This window comes from Bison bison, unplaced genomic scaffold (assembly GCF_000754665.1).
Source record: "Bison bison bison isolate TAMUID 2011002044 unplaced genomic scaffold, Bison_UMD1.0 scf7180017864181, whole genome shotgun sequence".
Lineage (NCBI taxonomy): Eukaryota > Metazoa > Chordata > Mammalia > Artiodactyla > Bovidae > Bison > Bison bison.
In genome coordinates, this window is record NW_011494753.1 from 2,547,053 (window position 1) to 2,554,536 (window position 7,484).

At 54.6% G+C, this 7,484-nt stretch overlaps 1 protein-coding gene across 1 annotated transcript in view; it reads left to right on the forward strand.

Moving 5' to 3' along the window:
- Positions 1 to 7,484, forward strand: part of KLF13 (Kruppel-like factor 13) — a 38,435-nt gene that overhangs the window by 1,788 nt on the left and 29,163 nt on the right. The window lies entirely within an intron of this gene.

Consider the following 7,484-nt stretch of genomic DNA (forward strand, 5'->3'; position numbering starts at 1 on the left):
GGACAGGGCTTTCTCCAGCCACTCGGCACATTCTTCGCTCTCCTCTTCCTGTAATTTTTCCAGCGCTCTAAGGTTTAATTTGTCGAAACCGGAGCCAGAGGCTGCCGACGCGGGGGGCGGTCCCGGGTCCTAGTCCGGGGCTCTTTGTGGGAGCCCCGCCCATCCGGCCGGCGGGGGCGCGCCAGACCCGAGGGGCTCCTTGGGGCCGCGGCGCTGTCTCCCGAAAGGAGCGCACTGCCTTCTGGCTGCGGATCTGTGCCGCCTTCCTCGCGGCCTCGCTCTCACCTGCGGGGGCCGGATGCGGGCGGGCAGCACCTGCAGGGGGGCGGGTGGCGGGAGCCGACATTCTAGGAGCCCCGGACCGCCGCCCGCCCCCACCCTAGGGCAGCATTTTCCTCTCGCGGGCCCAGGACTTTGTCTTAGATTCGTCTGTAGTGGTTTTCTGTCTTTAAACACAAAAGTGGAAACAACCTTTCAATGGATGGCATGCTTTCTCTCCCAGTTTGGTTTAAAGAATTGTGTATTTCTTCTGAGCCCACGCGAACTCTTCTGGACACAAGTCTTCCACTTTGGGGACCGGTTCAAAACTATCATACGATTAACCTTGTTTCAAAAGTTGAGGCGTCTCATTTGTCAAACAGTTCACAAGCTGATTAAATGACTAATTTAAAAGCCGCAGTTTTCAAGGATCTAGAGCTGAAAAGCTTTTTCTCCCGATAAATTTGCAAATGAACCGCCCCACGGTCTGCAGGTGTTAGGAACCGCGTATCTCACGAACTGCACCCCCCACGCCGGCCCCGCATTTCTGGTCCCGCGCTATGACCGCTCAAACCGCTTGGCAGGTGGTGGGGTCGCGGGTGAAGGTGGGGCCATTTCTAGGCTGAGTCAGAATTCGGGCTGTGTGGACTCCGGGGTGGGGACGTTGTTGCAAGAGTGGGTGTGGTCGTGGGGGAGGGGCCACGCTGGATTCTGAGCCAGGTGGACCCCGTCCCCTAGTAGCGGGGCCGCGTTTGGTTTGTGGCTGGAATTGAGCACTCGGTTGAGAGCCAGGCCAGTACCGAGCAGGGGACTGTATTGGAAAAGCTTTCTGAATCCTGTGTTACTGTGGCCTCCCAACCCGGTAAAGAGTCTGCCTGCAGTGCGGGAGACCCGGGTTCGATCCCTGGATCTGGAAGATCCCCTGGAGAAGGAAATGGCAACCCACTCCAGTATTCTTGTCTGGAAAATCCCATGGACGGAGGAGCCTGGTCAGCTACAGTCCATGGGGTCGCAAACAGTCGGATACGATTGAGCGACTTCTCTTTCTTTCCCAACCCGGCAGCATCCGGTAGCCAGATTCGCGAATTTCGGAGGGATCGGCCCCGGGGCGGGGCTCGCCCGGGCCTCCGGCTGGGGCTGCCTTCCGGATTACCTCAGGCCCCTGAGCCAGGCTGCCTGTGCCCTACGCGGCACGGGGCAAGATGGCTAGATGTTTAGGGCAGGGGCGCTGGGAACCCGCGCCTTCGCAGTGGGGCGGAAGCCAGCCTCTCCTTGGTGCCTGGAAGCCAGAACAGGATGAATCCATTCTTTGGCCTGCAATGTGCTAGTCTGTTCATTCTTAGAGCAGGGAGCCGGCCCCGCCTTCCAGGTGTGCAGAAACTCGAATCTCTGCCTCCAGAGCAGATCTCCAAGTCAGGAGTGCACAGGGTCCCCTGGGGCCTTTAGAAATGTAGGTTCCTAGGTCCCAGATGCTGACTGCAATTTAAGGGATCCCTCCAGATGCATCTGCTTATGAACTAAGGACCTACCTGTGGCCCAGGGCACCTTCAGGAAGCCTGAGCCCAGGTGTGCAGAGCATAAGTAACTGGTGATCATAGAGGGCATAGGGGCAGCCCACAGAAGGGAGAGGCTAGGCAAGCTGGCTGCAGGGGCTGACTCAGAGGCGATTTGCGAAGACCCAGGAGGCAGACCCTGGTTTGTGGGCTCCCAGAGTGTTCTGGTGGGGAGGGTCTCTGCAGGCAGTGACTCAGGTTATGCTAGGCCTTTCAAACTGTTGGGACGCCCTAACAATAGTGATTGTATGGTGGGGGGCGTGAATACCAATATGACTTTAGCCAAGGAGGCAGTTGGAAGCTTGCTTTGCCTAGGGACTGATTTCCATGCCTCTTTGACCACCTGGAAGGTCTGCAGGAAACGGGTGTGCATATGTGAAAATCCTTTGGGAGGCCTAAGGTCAGCTTTGACTTCGATTTCCCACCACCACCCTGACCAGCTGCATGGAAAGAGCCGCAGTTAGCTGTGTGGCAGTGTAGTCCCCTGTTACATTCCCCACTGGTCATCATCAGGACTGATGACCTGCTGTCACCTTTAGGTAACTGGTGTTAGAGCATGCGCATGCTAGAACAAAACACACGATCATCTTTGCAACTGAATCCCCTTACTGTTGATCATAACTTCCCAGCCCAGACCTGGGAAGTTTGCTTAACCTCACTCTGGGGACTCCCTAAACCAGGAGCAGATTTTCTTGGAGTCTGAAGGGCTTTGATTTGAAAATTCAAGGACTTGGAGAAGGGAAGCACTGGATCCCTCTGAGGACACCCCCAAGCCCCTCTACCTGGCAAAGTCCCACATGGAAGGGTTCCTGCCTGCTGGGCTTGGTGGAGCTCAGGCAGAGTGGGCCCAGGCTTTCTTGGCAGACACATCCTGGATCCATTCTTCCCTGTGGGTTCTCACAAACAATTGTTTTCAGATAACCTTTGTACCCTATTCGCCCTCCAGCGCCAGCAGCCAGAACCTCTCCTTGCACCCTGGGCTGGGCCATCTCAGCAGGTCTGGGGGGCCTGGCTAGAAAGGTGGATCCAGCCCCGCCTCCTGCAGTCCCAGAGTTAGTTGCTCCTGCTCACCTGGCCTGTGTGGGATGGAAAGTAGAGAAGGTTGCATTGTCTCAGCCATTTCCTGTGATCACTTGGGGCAGGGTTTGTTTAAAATTTATCTTGACCCCCTGAACAAGGGATTTGATCCCCAGGGCTGTAACAGGGGCCAGGATTTATTCCTAACTCTCCCCTGACTTGAGCTCTGGCGTTAGAACGTGGTATTCCAAGCACACTGCCTGCCTAGACCCTGGCAGGTGCTCCCCAGGCAGCTGTGTTGGGAAGGCAGCCTGTCAGTGTGGAGGGTGGCTGCCAGGATCTCCTTCACCCAGAGCAAGCCACGCTGGCAGAGGGCCAGCACTTTGTCTGGGCCACAGCCAGGCCAGTATCTCCCGCCCCTGCTCCCCCACAGTCCTAGCCTGCCAGTCGGCCTGGTTGTGAAACTCTTCAAACAATGCAGAAGTGTACAGGCAGAATTCATGAGCCCTCCCCTCCCCCAGCTAGCCACTGTTACTCTTGTTATAGATACATTTCTTTCCAGACTCTTTTAATGCATTTTTGTGTATATACACATGCATGTTTATCCACGGAGTAGGTGATTTGAAAACACACATGTAGGATCCACAGAACACATCCAGTCAAGGCTTTTGTCCTGTGTGTTTGCTTAGGGAGGCAGCTTCATTCTTTTTCCTGGCTGCCTCATACTCCAGTGTGCAGCTATGCGGCGGTACTCTGTCACCCAGCCTCTTACTGCAGGCACAGCTGTGCTGCTTTTCTCATCTGTTTGCTGTTGGAAACCATGTAGCAGGGGACTCTAGTGTGTGTCTTTGTGTCCACCTGGCATTTGTGGGGGATCAAGACTTAGCGGTATTAGTGACAGCATAGGTGGCGCATGTGTGGTGGAACTACTCTGTTGACTTAAAGGACAGGTTATGTTTTGAAAGGAAACAGACCAAAAGACCCCAGGGCTAAGGGTCCTGCTATATTGCTGGCTGCCCTTTCTTTTTTTCTAAAAAACAAAACTTCTTCCAGTTCTCCTTTTGTACATGTGAAAGCATCACATCGAGAACATTTTTTGAAGCAACCTCAACAAAGCTGTGTTAGCCATGCCTCACGACCAGCCGTCCTGCTATCCTGACATGGCTTACCCGCTGGTGCTCAGCCCCCGCTGCAGTGAGGTATGCCCCGTGGGCTGCCCAGCACAGCCTGCACTGGTGGGGGAGTGTCATGTGAGCTATTTGCTCCCCACTTCCCTGCCTAAAAGCAGACTGGAACCCCCCCCAACCCCACCCCCACACACATATCCACTTCCATGTGAGTGGCTGGTAGAACCAGGTTTTACTTAATCAGAGGCCCTGTCTGTGTGTGGCCTCTGGAACCAAAAGGGTTAGGGGAGTCCCCCTTCAGAGCAGTTGCTGCTGCCAAGTCCACTCATTGAAGGGGGCTCGTGGGGACCCCTGGCTCTCAGGGCCTGTCTGCCCCAACATGACTTCGAATGCCGGTGGTTGTCTAACTCCTGGATGTAGTGCGTCAGAAGGGCAAGGCTGAGATGCACTGCTGGTGGCTAAAAGCCTCGGAGAAAGGAAACCAAAGGCTTATTCACATGTAGTAGTAATGTGTTTAAATGCATAACTTGAGAAACCCCACAAACCCCACAGCACTAGAGCAGACAGACCCGGGGTGTCTGCAGAAGCCATGCCATCCCAAGGGTCTGTGCCCCGTGACACCTGATCTTCCCAACAGAGGTCTGGAGCTTTCAGGGCATAGTTAAGGTGTGTCTGGTTTGGGCTGAAAGAAGGCAGTGAAAAGAGTTTTCAAAATAAAAAACCTGTAGAATGACACACTCAGCTCTCAGGTTGTGTCCAGCATATCTACACTGCTCGCCAGGGGCCAGGCCTTCCATTTGCAATAGGACCCTATGGAACAGGCATTGCCATCGCTATTGCTTTTTAAAGGACAGCCAGGCTCAGACTGGTTAAGAAATATGCCGGAGGTTGCAGAGCAGGTGAGGGTGGAGCTGGGACCTATGCCAGGCAGCCCCGCTCCAGAGTATGTCTGCGTGTGTGACGGCTGCGCCCATGTGAACCTGGGGATGGTGGGTGAGCAGGGCCTCAGGGTGTCAGAAGCCCATGTGCCCCTTGCACACTGCTTCCCCCACAAGTCCTTATTACTTCTGAAACATTAAGTGATGGTACAGTGTACTTTCATATGTTCTCCTGCTGCTGCTACTGCTAAGTCGCTTCAGTCGTGTCCGACTCTGTGCGACCCCACAGATAGAAGCCCACTAGGCTCCCCCGTCCCTGGGATTCTCCAGGCAAGAACACTTGGGTGGGTTGCCATTTACTTCTCCAATGCATGAAAGCGAAAAGTGAAAATGAAGTCGCTCAGTCCTGCCCGACTCTTAGCGACCCCATGGACTGCAGCCTACTAGGCTCCTCCGTCCATGGGATTTTCCAGGCAAGAGTACTGGAGTGTGGTGCCATTGCCTTCTCCATATATTCTCCTAGTCGGTAGTTAATATTCTCTCCCAGTTTAAAAAAAGTCTTTCTTCCCTCCTTCCCGCCTCCTCTCTAAATATTATATTTTCTACCTTCTTTGCCTCTCAAAATACTATTTACTATGTAACATACAGTCCATATTCAGTTTCCCTGATAACCAACCCCTCCCCAGGTGGCCCACACAAGAGCCAGGATGTGGTTAATCACACATTACATTTGGTTGTCCTCATTCTTCAGCATCCCTCAGTCTGAAAGCACACCACCTCTCCGCATCATTGGGTCTTTGGTTCATTGGCATTTTAGGACCCAGGCCAGTTGCCTTGCAGAAAAATCCCTCCATCTGCACTTGTTTCATCGTTTTTCTCATGATCAGATACCATGTAAACCATCTTTGGTAAAAACTATAGCACAGGTAGTGCTGGTGCCCCAGAGGGGGACATGCGGTGCTGTATTGCAAATGAAGGGGTGTTTGCCAAGCTGCCGCACTCTACAGGAATGTCCTGCTCTCAACAATAAGAACCACTCTGAGACCGTGGCTTGTCAGAGGGTCCCGCTGGTCGTGCGTGGAGCCAGGTGCCATGCGGGGGTGCTGTCTGCTCACCTGCACTCAGCCCCTGCTGCCCGGTCCACCTGCCTGGCTTCTGTGCATCCCCCAGCCTCCTTGCCTGGACCAGTGCTGGTTTTTCAGGTGTGTTGTTGGAAGTCTTTTTTAAAGTCAGAGGACAACTCGAGAGTCCCCTAATGTTAGGTTGAATCAGATGTTTCTGGATGGTCTTTGTCACGGTTTAGGAGGTGGTCATGGGTGTGTTCTTCACGGTCAGCACACCCACACCCGGCTCTGTGCCCATAGTGACCCGTCTCCCAGACCTGGGTGGGCGGGTCCTGCAGCCCATGGCACCCTTAATGTCCTAGTAGGTCTTGACATACTTTCCAGAAAAAACCCAAATCTGGATCTAAGTCCACACTCCTGAGCCTGCTTTCCGTTCCTTTTACAGCCCCAAGTTGGAAGTCAGTGTCCTGTCAAGATGGGAATAAACTTGTTAGTTAAGTCAGGAGCACCTGCTCCTGTGTGACTGGAAGCGGGTGGAGAGGACAGAGTCACCTGGAGCTGAGCACTGGGCTCAGAGGACTCGGTCCCTGCCCTGGGCCAAGACAATGGAGGCTGTACCTCTTGAGTTTTTACTCTGAGGGCAGTGATCTAACATGAGGCACTTAGTGTAGGACAGGAGAACCCCTCACCCAACCCCAAGTTCTGCCATTTACAAGGTATTCTGTCCCTTGTAGCTGGCCTGAGTATCCCAGCCTGCAGCGTGTTTCCATGGAACCTGTTTCTATGGAACCCATGACTTCTGGTCCCGGTTGTCTGTTTTACACGTCGGGGCCCACACCCGCCCCCAGCCTTTTTCCAGCAAGGAGGCTCTGCAGGGGGTGAGTGGGCCCTGGAGGGGAGACAGCACTCCTTGGTCCTCTGGTGGCCTGGCTGTCCCGTGTCCTCCACCTGCTCCCTGTCCCCACTGAGTCAGGTGGGGCAGGGCATCCTCCCCATTCACCGTGGGCCTTATGTGTGCAGTGCGGGGGGCGGCCTGGCCCAGTGCGGTGGATGGGGTGGGTGTCCTCCCTGTTCACCATGGGCCTTGTGTGTACAGTGAGGGCAGCCTGGCCCAGTGTGGCATCTGCATGACATCATTCTGAACCTGCAGCATGGATTGGGGAGCCACACTCCAGGTTTTTACTGTATGCAGAGGGAGTGGGGGTGAGAGTAATCTGTTGATTGTTCTCCTTTTCTCAAGTTCATCACGCAAAAACACTTGCTAACCAGGAACTTGGCCGCCCTCCGTGGCCATCAGCCAGTCTGTCCCAAGGTGACCTGTTTGGAAAAGTGCTGAGACTTGAGGCTTGGATTAAGTGTCCCTGTGCCGTAGCCTGTCCCGCACAGGTGGGTGGCCTATGGTCCCTGAGCACAGGCCTGCCTCCTGGAGCCAGAGAAAGCGCTTTGCAAGAAATAGTTTGGGGCCCAAATTGGCGGTCACTCCCTGGGGGGTATGAGGCTTGGCCTGTGCTGGGTCCTGTCTCGGAAGGAGCTTCTGGCAAGGCCCATGTCCTGCAGACGCGGCCAGCTGGAAAGAAGCACAGGTGT